Source organism: Lissotriton vulgaris, chromosome 8 (assembly GCF_964263255.1).
Source record: "Lissotriton vulgaris chromosome 8, aLisVul1.2, whole genome shotgun sequence".
Taxonomy (NCBI): domain Eukaryota; kingdom Metazoa; phylum Chordata; class Amphibia; order Caudata; family Salamandridae; genus Lissotriton; species Lissotriton vulgaris.
In genome coordinates, this window is record NC_141696.1 from 669,390,803 (window position 1) to 669,407,840 (window position 17,038).

At 54.9% G+C, this 17,038-nt stretch overlaps 1 protein-coding gene across 2 annotated transcripts in view; it reads right to left on the reverse strand.

Annotated features, from left to right (window-relative positions):
• Nucleotides 1-17,038, reverse strand: part of TOMM70 (translocase of outer mitochondrial membrane 70) — a 227,165-nt gene that overhangs the window by 83,713 nt on the left and 126,414 nt on the right. The gene's annotated exons all lie outside the window — the stretch shown is intronic.

A 17,038-nucleotide genomic window follows, 5' to 3' on the forward strand; every position in this document is an offset into this window, starting at 1 on the left:
CACAATCCCAATGCAATTTGTAATGACCCTTTTTGCCCAGCGTTGACAGTGAAGCACAAGTTACTTATCTTCGGTAACGATATATCTGTAAGAAACAGTAGTTCGTGTTAGATTCCTTACTTTAGAATATCCCCAGGCGTCAGACTGGATCCGAAAAGTTTTGCGTAGCAGTACCCCTCTGCGTCCATCGTTGGTGTTGTGATCGCCGGGATGACGTCGTCGGAGTACTTAAACGCCGCCCTCGCGTGCTGACGTCAGTTCTTGTACATAGCTTTCCGCGCCAGGAATGCAGAGCCATGCCAGAGACCGACACCGGTGCCATGAAACCAGGGCCCTGAAAGGGATGTCCTTAACCCTAGATATCGGTTCGCAGAACGGGGAGGATGGGTGGGGCGGTAAGGAATCTAACAGTAACTACTGTTTCTTACAGATATATCGTTAATGAAGGTAAGTAACTTGTGCATCTGAAAGAAACAGGTTAGTGTTAGATTCCTTACCTTAGAATAGATACCCCAGCAATACCAACCCCGGTGGTGGGTCTGCAAACCAAGATCATACCAGAAAGTCCTGGAGAACGGAAGGGCAGAAGAAGCCATCTCTCCGGCCTTGGCTGTCCAGGAAGTAGTGTCTAGCGAAAGTGTGCAGGGAGGCCCACGTAGCTGCCTGAAAGATGTCCTGCAAGGGGACTCCTCGACCCAGTGCAGTAGTAGCCGCCGTGTCCCGAGTGAAATGGGCCCTCAGCCCAACAGGGGGCTCCTTTCTAGCTAAGGAGTAACACACCGTGATGCACAACATGACCCACAGAGAGATGGTTCGTTTGTGCACCGCCTGTCCCTTCTTCTCGCCCACGTAGCCAACAAAGAGATGGTCGTCCACCCGGAACTGGCGTGTGCGATCAAGGTAAAGGGAGAGCGCACGTTTTGGCTCCAGACGGTGGAGCCTCTCTTCCTCCTTCGAAGGGTGCAGAGGCGAAAAGAAGGTGGGCAAGGTGATGGACTGCCCGATGTGAAAGGTCGTGATCACCTTGGGCAGGAAAGAAGGACGAGTTTTAAAAACAACTTTGTCCAGATGGACAGAAAGGAAAGGAGACTTTGAAGATAGAGCCTGGAGCTCACTCACTCTCCTGGCAGAGGTGATGGCAACCAGGAATGCAATCTTGAGGGTCAGGAGACGAAGAGGGCAAATGAAAAGTTGCTGGAAAGGAGCGCACATCAGATAGGTTAGAACAAGGTTCAAGTCCCACTGAGGCCTCACGAAAGGAACAGGAGGAAACATGTGGGTGATGCCTTTCAAGAATATATTTACAACAGGAGACTTGAAAAGAGACGGCTGATCAGGAAACCTCAAGAAGGCTGAAATGGCAGAGAGGCAGCCCTTAAGAGTGCCCAGAGCAGAGCCCTGCTAGGCAAGAGAAAGAAGGAAGAGGAGAACCTCAGAAAGGGGGGCAGAGAGTGGATCCACAGCCTTTGCGGTGCACCATTCCACAAATTTGTTCCACCTACAGGCGTACACCGATTTTGTGGAGGGACGCCTGGCTGCCAGAATCACATCACAAACTTCAGGAGGCAAGTCAAATGGCCTCAACTGCAGCCGCTCAATCTCCACGCATGGAGGTGGAGGCTGGACAGGTTCGGGTGGAGGACTGTCCCCTGCTGCTGCGACAGAAAGTCAATTGAAATGCTGAGTAGCTCGAGATACCAGTATCTTCGTGCCCAGTCCGGAGCCACAAGCATGACTTGGGCCCGGTCGCACCCGATCTTCAGCACTCTGGGCAGGCGGAAAGGCGTACAACATACAGCAGCTCCACTCGCGACGAAAAGCGATTCCGAGCGAGTGCCGCCTCGGACATTCCAACATGCAGAACTAATGTCATTGCGTGTTCTCTTCGGTGGCGAATAGATCTAACCAAGGTTCTCTCCACTTCTGAAAGAGGCCTTGCGCCACGTCCGAGTTCAGACCCCATTCGTGATCCAAAGTTCAAGTTGGGGAAATGGGTTTGGATTTAAGAGGACAGGAAGACGTGGCGCTCAAGGCTGTGTGATCGTTGAGTATTTCTGTTAATTTAAAAAGTTGCACGGTGCAAGACAGGTCAGGGTAGAACAAACCCAAGAGGCAAACAACCCCTGCACTGGTGTAGGAAGGCCTATAATGAACAGAAGTGTTAGACGGACCAGGAGGGTCGGCCGAGGATAAGGGGAGAGGTCTCCGGGGAGAGCCGTCTCCAGCGATCGTACAGACAAGTAACTTCCCCCCCACAGACGGACACCACACCAGGATAAGGTTCAACGATACTTTATAAGCAATTCTTTCAGTACGGTAAAATGATACAAGGAGGTCTGGACTCAGGGGTCCCCTCGATTCTGGTCTCTGGATTGGGAAAAGGGTAGCGGGACAGTCTTGTTACCAATAGATGAAAATAGCTCTCAATCCTCGAGCTCGGCGTTCTAGATGATCGGGCCGCGGCGGAGCCAGCAGGTCCCGAGATGGAGGAAGGAAGCGACGGTCCGCGGCGGAGCCAGCAGGTCCCGATGAAGATGGTAGTTACAAACGGTCCGCGGCCACGCCAGCAGGTCCCGACGACGATGAAGGTTTACGAAGGTTGCGGCAGCGCCAGCAGGCAGGACGATAGTTCGCAAGGCAGAGTTACGGCAGCGCCAGTAGTCCGTCAAGTATGAGTTCTTCTCGGCGTCTCTCGACTCCAGGATACAACTGCCTTCCTGCTCTGGAGCTGCCCCAGTTATAGGGCTGGTGCCCTTTGATGTCCGGACCCTCGCACTTGGAGGTCGGGGGGTCCGGGATGAAGGAGTCCAGACACCCAGCAGGGGGGTGGAGCCAGCGCCCGGGGAGGTTGTGGGCGAGCGGCACCTGGCGGGGGAGAGCCATCGACACCTCTTTCTCCCATTGACCTGCCAAGTAGTCCGCTCACCTCCTGGGTGGATGGTGGTGCCGGGATGTCTGAGGCCTGGCCAGGGCCAGGGTTGGGGTCGATCGGGGGCCACGCGGCCTCGTGGCGGAGTGTCCAAGATGGCGCCCAGGCTGGGCGCGCGGGCCAGTAGTGGATCGGGCCCACGAGGTCGATATGTTCAGAGGCAAGGGTCCCGGAGGGGACGGAAAACGTGAAGTGGTGGTGTGTGACACTTGAGGGACCGGGCTCGGGCCTGGTCGGGCAGAGGGGGAGTGGCCCTTCACGTGGCCTGTCCAACATGCGTCCCCCCCAGCTGAAGGCGGGGAGAGTCACCCATCCTCTTGGGGACTCTCCTCGTCGAGGCGGAAAAAACGGGACAGGCCATCCGCGTTGGCGTGATCTGGCCCAGGCCGGTGTTCAACAGTGAAGTCCATCCCTTGTAGGGAGATGGACCAACGTAGTAGTTTTGGGTTCTCCCCCCGCATCTGCATCAGCCACTGCAGGGGTCGATGGTCGGTCTGCACCCGGAAGTGTGTGCCAAAGAGGTAGGGCCGGAGCTTTTTGAGGGCCCATACCACGGCGAAGGCCTCCCTCTCGATGGTGCTCCAGCGTTGTTCTCGAGGTAGGAGTCGCCTGCTGATGAAGGCCACTGGCTGATCAAGGCCTTCGGTGTTCAATTGAGACAGGACCGCCCCAATGCCGTGGTCGGAGGCATCCGTCTGGACGACGAATTCCCGGCTGTAGTCGGGGGCCTGAAGCACAGGGGCGGAGCACATGGCGGCCTTCAGTTGTTCGAAGGCTGTTTGACAATCTGGGGTCCAGTTGACCTTCTTGGGTTGATTTTTGGACGTGAGCTCTGTGAGGGGCCCCACTATGGTACCATAGTCTTTCACGAACCGTCTGTAATAGCCCGTGAGTCCCAGAAAGGCGCGTACCTCGGTCTGGGTGATGGGGGGCTGCCAGGACTGGATGGCGGCAATCTTGAGCTGCAGAGGGGCCACCAGGCCGCTTCCCACCTGGTGTCCGAGGTAGGTTACGGACCCCTGACCAATTTGGCATTTGCTGGCCTTGATCGTGAGGCCAGCTCGCTGAAGGGCCTGTAGCACCGCTCGGAGGTGGTGGAGGTGGTCGGACCAATGGTGGCTGTACACAGCGATGTCGTCTAGGTAGGCGGCGCTGAATCCTTCGAGCCCGGCCAAGACCTGATTGACGAGCCGCTGAAATGTTGCTGGAGCATTCTTCATGCCGAAGGGCATGACCTTGAAATGATAATGGCCATCAGGAGTGGAAAATGCAGATCGCTCTTGGGCCCGGGGTGTGAGGCCGATCTGCCAGTAGCCCGCCGTCAGGTCGAAAATACTGAGGTAGCGGGCAGCTCCCATGCGGTCAATTAGCTCGTCTGCGCGGGGGATGGGGTGTGCGTCCGTTCTGGTGACCGCATTCAAGCCCCGGTAGTCGACGCAGAACCGGAGTTCCGGTGTGGTGCCGGGAGTGGCTGCTTTGGGGACCAGTACTACTGGGCTGGCCCAGGGGCTGTCTGAGGGCTCAATGACCCCGAGCGTGAGCATTTTGGTTACTTCTTCCTGGATGCAGGCCCGTACCCGATCTGGTACGCGGTAGGCCCGGTGGCGGATAGGGGGGCTGTCCCCCGTGTCCACGTCGTGCACACACCAGGAAGTGACACCTGGGGTGAGGGAAAACAGGCCGGCGAACTGCAACAGAAGGTCTCGACATTCTTGGCGTTGTTCCAGGGTGAGGGCCTCCGAGAGTCGGACCCCATCCACGGAGCCATCTTTCTCCCGAGTCCGTAGGAGGTCAGGGAGGGGTTCGGAGTCTTCTTCGGCTCCATTGTCTGTGGCCATCAGGAGGCTGAGTTCTGAACGCACAAAGTGGGGTTTCAGCCTATTAGCGTGGAGGACTCGGAGGGGGTTCCGTGAAGATTCCATGTCGATGAGATAGGTGACAGGACCCTTGCGCTCGACTACTTTGAAGGGCCCCGTCCACTTGTCTTGCAGGGCGCAGGGTTCGGTGGGGGACATCACCCATACCTGTTGTCCAGGTTCAAATTCGATGGAGGAGGCATTTTGGTCATACCACTTTTTCATGTCCTCTTGACTGGCCTCCAAGTTTGCTTTTGCCAGCTCTCTGAACCGTCGGGTCTGGTTGCGGAGGGTTAGGAGGTATTTGAAGACATCTGGAGGGTTCTTTAGAGGGGGCATTTCCCAGCCTTCCTTGACTAGACTGAGAGGCCCCCGTACGGGATGTCCATACAATAATTCAAACGGGCTGAAGCCGAGGGACTTCTGGGGGACCTCTCGATATGCGAAGAGGAGGCACGGCAGCAGCACATCCCACTGGCGACGGAGGGGCTCTTCCAACCCCCCAATCATCCCTTTGAGCGTGCGGTTGAACCGCTCAACGAGTCCGTTTCCTTGAGGGTGATAGGGGGTCGTGAATCGGTAGGTGACCCCACACTGTTGCCAGAGGGACTTCATATATTTGGAAATAAAGTTCGTGCCTCTGTCGCTGACGACTTCTCTGGGGAAGCCCACACGGGAGAAGATCCCCATCAGGGCCCGGCCGACTACCGGGGCTGTCACAGTTCGCAGGGGAACAGCCTCGGGGTAGCGGGTGGCGTGGTCCACCAGTACCAGGATGAACCGATGTCCTTGTTTTGTACGGGGGTCCAGGGGCCCCACAATGTCTATCCCGACCCTCTCGAACGGGGTGGTGACCACGGGAAATGGTTGCAGGGGGGCTTTTAGTTTGCGGCCGCTCTTTCCACTGGCTTGGCACGTGGGGCAAGATCGGCAATGCTGGAGTACATCATTCCTCATTTTGGGCCAGAAGAAGTGGGTCACTAGGCGGCTGTAGGTTTTATCCTGACCCAGGTGTCCAGCCAGGGGGACATCGTGGGCCAGGTTTAGCAAGAAGTCTCTAAAACGGAGGGGCACCACTAGCACTCGGCTGGCCCCCAACTCCGCGATCCTTTGATCACTGTATAGCAGATCATTGTCCCAGTAGATCCAATGTGTTCCGGAGGTATCCCCTGCGCTCTGGGCGAGGGCTTGTTGGCGGAGTCCCTCGAGGGAGGGACAGGTCTTTTGCTCTTGGCGAAACTGCTCCTGTGTGGGCCCCCCCTCTTGATGCCACTGGTCGAGGCCAGCGAGGTCCGGAGGTTGAGCTGGTTCTGGGGGGACGGCACGGTCGGTGTCTTCGACTGGGGCGACCGGGGGAGGAGGCGCCGGCCATTCGGGTTCCTCTGGTCGGGGATTGGCACGGGCGGCCATGGACCGGGTGGTGACGCACGCCCAGTCCGGGATGCCTAACATCCCCAGGTGTTCTCTTCGTTCTACGGCTGCCCACGGAGAGCTTTCAAGGTCATTTCCCAGGAGGCAGTCTACGGGGGCATCATCTCGGACCGTCACTTTCAACATGCCGGAGACCCCTCCCCATTCGAAAGGGACGCAGGCCATCCGACACAGACTTTCCGAGTTATCGGCTGAACGGACAGGGCAGAGAATGTTTGGTATGAACTGTTCTGGGGTCACCAGGTGACAGCGGACGGCTGTTACACTGGCCCCGGTGTCACGGAGGGCTTCGGCCTGGCGTCCATTGATGCTCACCCATTGGCTGTACTTCCGGGTGTTAGCGGGTAGGGGGACCCGCGGGACCATGTCTTTCCCCCCTAAGCATGCTAAAGCCATGGTGGCTGGCTCCCATTCTTGATGCTCTTGCTCATATTCTTCCTGCTCCTCGGAGATCTGTTCTTCCCCCAGGGCAGCAGCGGCCACTTGGCGGGGTCTTGGGCTCTGGTACTGTGGGCAATTTGGGTCGTTTGCATAGTGGCCGACTCGTTGGCATCGGTGACACGTGACATTGGCTCTGTATCCCGGTCGCGCCGGGGTGCTGCCCCGGTTGGCCGGGGGGGTGGTGCTGGTAGCGGGGGCGACCGGAGCGTTGTCTCTTCCTCGCCCTTGGCCCCCTCCTCCTCCTCGGGGACGGTGCTGACCGTTGTTGTTCCGGTTCTGTTCATAGGATCCATTTCGGCCCACTCTGGTGATTTCCCACCGGTCAGCCTCGGCTGCGAGCTGCCGTGGATCAGTCAATTTGCTGTCGAGGAGGTGCTGCCGGAGCTCAATGAAGCAATTGTTTGATAGATGCTCCCACACCATGAGATTGAAGAGTTGTTCGTAAGTTGTGACATTGCTTCCTTTGATCCAGCCCTCGAAGGCTCGGCTAAAATAGTTCACGTAGTCCACCCAAGTTGTACCCGGGATGCGGGTGCAGTCTCGGAACCTCTGACGGTACATCTCGGGTGTGAGCCCATAGCGGGTGAGGAGGGCAGCTTTCATGTGGTCATAGGAGGTCATCTGATGGTCCGGGAGCTGTAGCAGGGCATCGCGGCCCTCATTGAGGAATCTCCCCCATAGACCGGCTCCCCAGTCGCTTCGATCGATCCGGTGGGCGGTCATAGCGATTTCGTAGGCCTTGAACCATTGCTGGATGTCGTCCTCTCGGAAGTATTCTCGAACGACATCCTTGGGGATGTGTACCTTTTTCTCTGTTGCCCCTGGGGTGCGGGGTTGCTCGGGCACCCCTAATTCTTTGTTCTGCTTGCGTAAGTCTATCTCAGCTAATTTGCGCTCGTGTTCATATGCCAGTCTCTTTTCCTCGAGCTCCCTTTGTCTCTGTTTTTCCTCTCTTTCTTCTCGGAGACGCAGGTGCTCTAAGCTCAGTTTTTGTTCGGCCAACTTAAGTTCAACATCCATTTTGAGCCGGGCCATTTCTAGTTCATGTAGTCGTGTTCTTTCTCGTTCCTGGATCTCGTCTTGCGAGAGACCCGTTCTTCGCTCCTCGGGGGCCGTGGTGTTTTTTTCTACTGCTGCGATGTTTTGGTCGGTGGTTCCAACGGCCCCGGTTTCTGCCCAGGATTCTAGGGCATGCTTGAAATCGTCTTTGGTACTTAGACCGGTGGTAGCGATACCTAGTTCGATGCAGAATTGTTTTAGTTCACGATGGCTGTACTCGTCCAATTTCTCCATCTGAAATTTCTCGGTGGATCCGCTTTCTTTGGTTGTCATCGTGATTTCGTCGTGGGGTGAGCTACTCTCTGTACGATTATGCGGTGATTCGGATCGCGCCGCTGGCCACCAATGTTAGACGGACCGGGAGGGTCGGCCGAGGATAAGGGGAGAGGTCTCCGGGGAGAGCCGTCTCCAGCGATCGTACAGACAAGTAACTTCCCCCCCACAGACGGACACCACACCAGGATAAGGTTCAACGATACTTTATAAGCAATTCTTTCAGTACGGTAAAATGATACAAGGAGGTCTGGACTCAGGGGTCCCCTCGATTCTGATCTCTGGATTGGGAAAAGGGTAGCGGGACAGTCTTGTTACCAATAGATGAAAATAGCTCTCAATCCTCGAGCTCGGCGTTCTAGATGATCGGGCCGCGGCGGAGCCAGCAGGTCCCGAGATGGATGAAGGAAGCGACGGTCCGCGGCGGAGCCAGCAGGTCCCGATGAAGATGGTAGTTACCAACGGTCCGCGGCCACGCCAGCAGGTCCCGACGACGATGAAGGTTTACGAAGGTTGCGGCAGCGCCAGCAGGCAGGACGATAGTTCGCAAGGCAGAGTTACGGCAGCGCCAGTAGTCCGTCAAGTATGAGTTCTTCTCGGCGTCTCTCGACTCCAGGATACAACTGCCTTCCTGCTCTGGAGCTGCCCCAGTTATAGGGCTGGTGCCCTTTGATGTCCGGACCCTCGCACTTGGAGGTCGGGGGGTCCGGGATGAAGGAGTCCAGACACCCAGCAGGGGGGTGGAGCCAGCGCCCGGGGAGGTTGTGGGCGAGCGGCACCTGGCGGGGGAGAGCCATCGACACCTCTTTCTCCCATTGACCTGCCAAGTAGTCCGCTCACCTCCTGGGTGGATGGTGGTGCCGGGATGTCTGAGGCCTGGCCAGGCCCAGGGTTGGGGTCGATCGGGGGCCACGCGGCCTCGTGGCGGAGTGTCCAAGATGGCGCCCAGGCTGGGCGCGCGGGCCAGTAGTGGATCGGGCCCACGAGGTCGATATGTTCAGAGGCAAGGGTCCCGGAGGGGACGGAAAACGTGAAGTGGTGGTGTGTGACACTTGAGGGACCGGGCTCGGGCCTGGTCGGGCAGAGGGGGAGCGGCCCTTCACGTGGCCTGTCCAACAAGAAGTAAAACAAATCCTGTGCACACGCTTTTTGAGTAAGTGGTCCTGGGGTCAGGACTCGGTAGATCGATGCCAAACACACTTAAGATTAAAAAAAAGTCAAACACAATGGTTGTGAATATGAAGAAGATTTATAAGTAAATTGTTGGTCAGTGCAAATAATAGTAGCCAGCCGACATGTGTTTCGTCACACGGTGAAGGAGGTGTGACTCATCAGGGATGATAAAACTTTGCAGAATACAGTATCCGGGGTGGCAGAACAAAGTCGCTTGTCGGCCACGAATGTCTATTGAGACGGATTACTCAATACGTGCCCTACTTGTGGAAGTTTAGCAAATGGAAACTGGACTGGTGCGTCCCAGAATCAGCAGGGACCTGAAAAGAACGGGAGAGGCGTACTGGTCTTGTACGGGCGGGAAACGATGTGGCTCCGAGTAGTGGAGCCATTCGTGATCCATCATGCACCGGCGGCTGAGTTCATCTGCCCTGGCGTTCAGGGAACCTGCCAGGTGTTGAACCACCAGGGTGACACCCTGGTGTTCCAGCCATTGCCAGAGGCGCAGAGCCTCCTGACAAAGGGTCCACGACCCCACCCTGCGCTGTTTGTTGCAGTACCACATGGCAGTGGTGTTGTCCGTGAACACCTGCACTATACTTCCCCGGACAGAGGGAAGGAATGCCTTCAGTGCAAGCCGGATCGCCCGCAGCTCCAGAAGGTTGAGGTGGAGCCGGGACTCCGCCGGAGACCAGAGGCCTCTAATCGCCCTCTCTCCCAGGTGGCCCCCCCATCCCAGGAGGGACCCATCCGTCACCACTACGTGCTCCAGTTGGGGTAGGGAGAGAGATCTGCTGACCCAATCGTGGTTCGCAAGCCACCACTGCAACTGTCTTGCAGTGCCCTCCGAGATCCGGACGTGGTCGGACAGGTTGCCTTGATGCTGTGCCCACTGAAACTTCAGCTCCCACTACAGAGCCCGCATCCGCCACCGGGCGTGATGCACCAGAAGGATGCAGGAGGCCATCAGCCCCAGGAGCCGCAGTGTCAACCTGACCGAGACCCGGGATAAAGACTGAAAGATCAGAATCAGAGCCTGAATATCCCAAACCCGCTGTTCAAGGGGATTAACGTCCAGAACCGCTCCAATGATAAGGAGCTTCTGAGAGGGACACAGGTGTGACTTTGGCACGTTGATGGAGAACCCCAGCGAGTGCAGGAGGTCAGCCGTGGTCTGGAGGTGGGAGATGACTGTCTGGGGCGAGCCTGCCTTTAACAACCAGTCGTCGAGATAGGAGAAGACTGAAATCCCCAATCTGCGCAGATGAGCTGCGACCACCGCCATCACTTTCGTAAACACCTGTGGGGCTCTGGTAAGGCCGAAGGGGAGCACGGTAAACTGAAAGTGCTTGTAATCTACCATGAACCGCAGGTAACGCTGGTGGGCCAGCAGGACGGGGTTGTGGAAATATGCGTCCTGCAAGTCCAACGCTACCATCCAGTCTTCTGAGTCCAGGGTAGCTAGGACCTGAGCCAAAGTCAGCATCTTGAACTTCTCCTTCCGGAGGAAACCGTTGGCGCTCCGAAGGTCCAAGATAGGACATAGGCCTCCTTTGCCCTTCTTGGGTACCAGAAAGTAGTGGGAATAGCAACCACGTCCTACTTCTGGCCCAGGAACGCGCTCGACGGCCCCCTTGGCCAAGAGGCCCGCAACTTCCTCCTGTAGAAGTCACAAGTGATCCCCCGACATGCCGTGGTACTGAGGTGGCATGGCTGGAGGGGTAGCCTCGAAGGGAAGGGGGTAGCCCCTTCGGACGATTGGCAGCACCCACTTGTCCGACGTGATGGAGCACCAGTGAAGGGGGTGATGATGAACCCTGTCCCCCACTGGCGTCGAATGGGCCTGAAAACTCGGAGGATTTTGAGGCAGATGATGCAGGGGCGGGTGTGGACTGACCTTGCCGGTGTCCCCCGGCACCGCCACGGCGGTTACCACATCCGCGACCGCGTTGAGGTTGGTTCTGCGGCCTGTGTCTAGCTGGACGTGTGGGGATGCCCTTTCCTTGGCCACGAAAGGCGGACGTTTGCTGGCGTTGGCCAAGGCCTAAGGACTTGGCCGTAGCCCTGGAGTCCTTGAAACGCTCCAGCGCACTGTCCCCCTTGTCACCAAAGAGGGGACGGCCATCAAAGGGTATGTCCATAAGGGAGGCTTGGACATCCCCTGAAAAGTTGGCGGACCTCAGCCAGGCAAGGCGGCGAACTGCCACCGTCGTCGCAATCGCCCTGCCCAGTGAGTCCGTGGTATCCAGTCCACACCAAATCGAATATTGTGCTGCATCCCGTCCCTCTGCAAGGGCATGGGTAAGCTTTGCCTGGACCGCCGCCGGGCATTGCAGCAGCACTTCCGCAACCCTATCCCACAGAGAGCGGGAGTAACGGCCCAAAAGGCAGGCGGTGTTGCCAGACCGCAACCCCAAACTTGAGTGAGGAGAACAATTTCTTCCCAAACTGATCATACCTTTTGGATTCCCGATCCGGAGGAGCAGTCAGGAATGCGGTCTGGGAGGTAGAGGCCTGGATCACCAGGTTCTCAGGGGTGGGGTGAACGGACAGGAAGCTGGGGTCGCCCGGAGCCGGGCGGTGGCGTCGGGTCACGTTCCGATCTACAGGGAGGCCTGTAGAGGGTTTGGACCAGGTGCCCAACAGAACGTCAGTGAGGGCTTCGTTAAACGGCAGGAGAGGCACTGAGGAGCTTGCCTGCGGTTTGAGCACCTCAGTGAGGAGGTTAGTCCTCACGGCCGCGACTGGGAGCTCAAGAGCCAAGGCCTTGGCTGCTCTAGTCAACACCACGCTGTAAACAGCCCCCTCCTCCGTAGCTACAGTAGGAGGGGAGACAAATTCAGTGTCAGGCAAAGTGTCCAGACCACTGGCCTCCTCCAGCTCGTCTGCCCAGTCCTGGCTCAACTGGCACTGCAGAGCCTGAGGGTCCTCAGACCCCTCATAATCCCCCTCATCATCCATCTCCTGATAGTCAGGAATAAATGATGGAGCCGGATCGTCGGTGAAGGGCTCACCGTTCGGCGGAGAAGACGGCGCCGGTTCAAGGACCGGGGTGGGGATTGGGGACAACGCCGTCCGATGTAAGACCCTGGTGTTCTTCGACGATTTTCTCAGTTTTTCCACGATTCTTCTTATCCAACTCAGATTCTCCGTATCGATCCAAACCCAATGGCGGAAAAAAGAATGTGAAGATGGCTACCAAAGGTCCGTCAATGTCACAGAGAGACACCAAATGGTACTAAGTCATCAACGCCCACCAACAGCAAACAAATGAAAAAGGAATATGCTACTTACCAGTATGCATCTGTTCTTGGCATGAAGGGCTGCTGACATTCATATCTGTGCATAGATCGCCGCCTAGTGTTGGGTCCGGATGATTGCACATTGTTTTCCTGGAAGAGTCTTCGAAGTATCACGAGATAGGTGGCTCCTCCTCTGGACTACAGTGCGCATGGGCATCCTCTCCATCCGGAGATTGTTTTTCGCCATTGGGGCAGAGATGGAGTGTGATACAGTAAGAGATGGCCATGCAAGAAAGTAAGAGTAAGAATGAATGCTACAGCTGCGACAGGCACCGGGGGAGGAGGGTGGGCGATATGAATGTCAGCAGCCCTACATGCCAAGAACAGATGCATACTGGTAAGTAGCATATTCCGTTCGAGGCATGTGGGCTGCTGAATTCATATCTGTGCATAGAATGTATAGCAGTCTCTCCCTTAGCGGTGGCTACCTGTGCCAGCTGCAGCAGTCTGAAAAAGAGTTTTGAGAACAGCCTGTCCTACAGCTGTTTGGAGTATACATCTACGCAGTAGTGTTTGGTAAATGTATGTATGGTTGTTCTTGTGGCTGCTCTACATATTTCCTCTAGAGGAATGTTCCCTAGGAAAGCCATGGATGCTCCCATTTTGCGTGTGGAATGCGCTCTTGGGGGCACTGTTAAAGTACGTTTAGCTTTAATGTAACATATTTGGATGCATTTAACTATCCATCTAGCTAAACCATTTTCTGAAATAGGGTTACCTTTGTGCTGTGGTGAAAAGGCAACGAACAACTGTTTCGTCTTCCTGAAATCTTTTGTCCTGTCTATGTAATATAGGAGAGCTCTCTTAACATCCAGTGTGTGCAGGGCTCTTTCAGGTACTGACTGGATTTGGGAAAAACACTGGCAGTTCTATTGTTTGATTGATGTGGAAGTGTGATACCACTTTGGGCATGAATTTCAGGTTTGTTCGAAGCACGACCCTATTTGCGTGTATTTGAATGAATGGCTCTTGAATAGTTAGGACTTGCAGCTCGCTAACTCTTCTAAGCGAAGTAATGGCTACGAGAAAAGCCACCTTCCATGTTAAAAATTGTATCTCACAGTTGTGTAATGGCTCAAAAGGTGGTCCCATTAGTCTGGATAAAACAACGTTTAGGTTCCAGACAGGTGAAGGTGGGTGTCTTGGGGGAATTACTCGTTTGAGGCCCTCCATGAATGCCTTAATTGCAGGCACTCTGAACAATGAAAGGTGCTGCCTGTTTTGAAGGTAAGCAGCTATGGCTGCTAAGTGTATCCGTATGGACGTATAGGCTAGATTGCAGCGGTGTAATTGCAAAAGATAGCATATGATATTTCGAATCGACGCGTCTAGTGGGTTTATGTTGTTGTTGTTACAATAAATGACAAAACGTTTCCACTTTGACGCATAGCAAGCTCTTGTTGTAGGCTTTCTTGCTTCCCTGATAATGTTCATGCAGTCAGGAGGTAAGTTGAGGTAGCCGAACTCTAGGACCTCAGGAGCCAGATTGCAAGGTTCAGCTGCTGCGGATCTGGGCGCTGAATGTCTCCATGGCTCTGAGTTAAGAGGCTGGGTGTTAGACGTAGTCTTTGATGGGGCACCACGGAAAGTTCTAGGAACGTGGTGAACCACGGTTGCCTTGCCCATGTTGGAGCAACTAGGATTAGCGTCATGGAATGCTGGCGCAATTTGTGTGCCACCAGCGGTATCAACGGTGCTGGTGGAAGAGCGTATGCAAATTTGCCTGACCAGTTCATCCATGTCGCATTGCCCTGAGACTGCGGGTGTGGGAACCTTGCGGCGAAGGACCAGCATTTTGCGTTTTCTTTTCTGGCGAACAGGTCTATTTCTGGCTGTCCTCACTGTTGGAAGTATGGTTGAAGCACTGAGGGGTGAATCTCCCACTCGTGCACTTGCTGGCTGTGTCTGCTGAGCAGATCCGCTATCCGATTGTCCTTGCCTGGGAGGTGTTCGGCCATGAGAAAAATGTTTCTCTGGATGGCCCACTTCCACACTCTTTGTGCCAGATGCGACAGCTGTGGAGAGTGTGTTCCTCCCTGTTTCTGTAGGTGTATATCGCAGTCATGTTGTCCGTCCAGATCAACACGGTCTTGTTGCAGAGATGTACTTTGAAAGCTTTGATTGCCATAAAAATTGCCATCAGCTCTAGCAGGTTGATGTGCAGTTTCTTCTGCTGCGTGGTCCATAGGCCCTGTACTGTGTGGTGGAGAACATGAGCTTCCCACCCTATCAGGGATGCGTCCGTTGTTAGCACAATTTGTGGTACAGGCTCCTGGAACAGTCGTCCCTTGCAAAGGTTTTGTGGTTTCCACCAATGCAGAGAGTTGTATGCACGACTGGTCACAAACACTAGGTCGTTTAATTGTCCCTGAGCCTGGTTCCACTACCGTGCTAGGCACTCCTGCAGCGGACGCATGTGAAGTCGTGCATGAGGGACTATGAAGATGCACGAGGCCATCATGCCTATTAGTTGCATAAACACTCGGGCTGGGAGTGAGTGTTGTGGCCTGAACTTCTGGATGAGCGTTTGGATGCTGTTTATCTTGAAAAGATTTGGTTGTGCTTTCGCTGCCAGAGTGTCTATTGTTGCTCCTAGATACTGCTGCACGTGGGCAGGCTGGAGATGGGATTTGTTGTAGTTCAGCGAGAAACCTAGATTGTGCAGGAGGTGAATAGTGCGCAACATGTGGCTGGCACATTGCTGGGCTGACTGTGCTTGTATTAGCCAGTCGTCCAGATATGGATAGACATGTATATGCTGTCTTCTGAGGTGTGCAGCTACTGTCGACAGGCACTTGGTGAACACCCTTGGGGCTGTTGTCACCCCAAAAGGGAGGACCTTGAATTGGTAGTGCTGGTTTAGAATTGTAAACCTGAGATATTTCCTGTGTGCCGGGTGTATAGGCATATGGAAATATGCGTCTTTGAGGTCCAATGTTGCGAGGAAGTCTCCTTGAAGCAACAGTGGCAACACCTGCTGCAGAGTGATCATGTGGAAATGCTCCGATAAGATGTATTGGTTCAGGGGCCTGAGGTCTAAAATTGGTCTGAGACCCCCGTCCTTTTTGGGGATTACAAAGTACAGAGAGTACACCCCTGTACCTTGGTGTTCAAAGGGTACTAGTTCTATGGCCCCCTTTTGTAGCATGCTGATGACTTCTTGCTGCAATAAGTGTAGGTGTTCTGCGGACATAGGACGTTGTCTTGGGGGTATGTTGGGCAGTGTGGAGATTAACTCTAGGCAATAGCCATGCTGTATAAGTTGCCTCACCCACCTGTCTGTAGTTATGGTTTTCCAGACTGGCAGGAACTGCTGTAGTCTTCCCCCGACCAGTGTTAAATGGTCTGGGGGCAGTGACAAGAAGTCACTGTTTGGTGTTGGTGGAGGATCTGGAGCTGTTATTTCCTAGTCCTCTACCCTTGGTGTTATTGCCACGGTATCCACCTCTACTGCTTGTTGTAGGTGTTTTGCGTGTTGCCTTTATTGTAAGAGGTTTGCTGTGTTGAGGCTCCGCTAACAGCTCCTCTGTTGCTGGAGCGACGAAAGGAACCGCCTCTACATCGCTGTGACTGCAAGGCACCCATAGACTTGGCTGTCTCGGTGTCCTTTTTCATTTTGTCCAGTATTGTGTCCACATCAGGACCAAATAAATAGTCAGGGTTAACACGTTGATTAAGTAAAGTGGTTTGAACTTAATTTTTAAACTCAGAGATGCGTAGCCACGCATGCCTTCTGAGCAGGACACTGGTGTTGATAGCCCTGGCTGCTGTGTCTGCTGCATCTAAGGCACATTTGATGGATGCGTTAGATATGAGCTTTCCCTCTTGTATCAGGAATTCTGCCTGTTCCTTATAAAGGTCTGGTAGATGTTGGAAGATTTGCTCCAGTGTGTCATTGTGCGCCCTGTCATACCTGGCTAACAGGGCTTGCATGTTTGCAATTGTCCATATGTTAGCTGCTTGAGCAGCCACCCTTTTGCCTGAGGCCTCCAGAATTTTGGACTCTTTGTCTGGAGGTTGAGCTTCGCCAGAGGTTTGAGAATTACCCGTTGAAGTCCCGTAGGGGTCGGCAAATAGCGATAGCACTGGGTTCGGCGGTCCAAAATATACTGATACACTGGCGCACCACCACAGTCCCCTCCATCACAGGTTGGCTCCACAGACTTTGGCATGTCCTGGGCATGGAAAAACTATTGCTTATGGTGGCGGGGGACGTGGAACAATTTGATGAGTTGTGGCAACCCTTTCAGGTGCTATTAACCACAGAATTTAGAGAACTTACCTGTCCGAGATACCTTAGACTCCTGAGACTAACGCCTCCCATAGACCCGATTGCTTGAACAGACAATGAGTGGGGAGCTCACGAGCGGTGGGGTGGGGGAGGGGGGGGGCAGGGCGTAAGAATAACCCAAGCACTGGACGGGGGAACGTGGGGGGGGGGGGGGGGGAGTTTGGGGAGGAGTTGAGAGAGTTGGAGGGGAGGGGATCAAGGAGGGAGGGCGGTTCAATCTATTGTTTGCTTTTTCTTTTGACTTCCAGCTTTATTGACAATGGCGGACACGCCAAGACTCTCT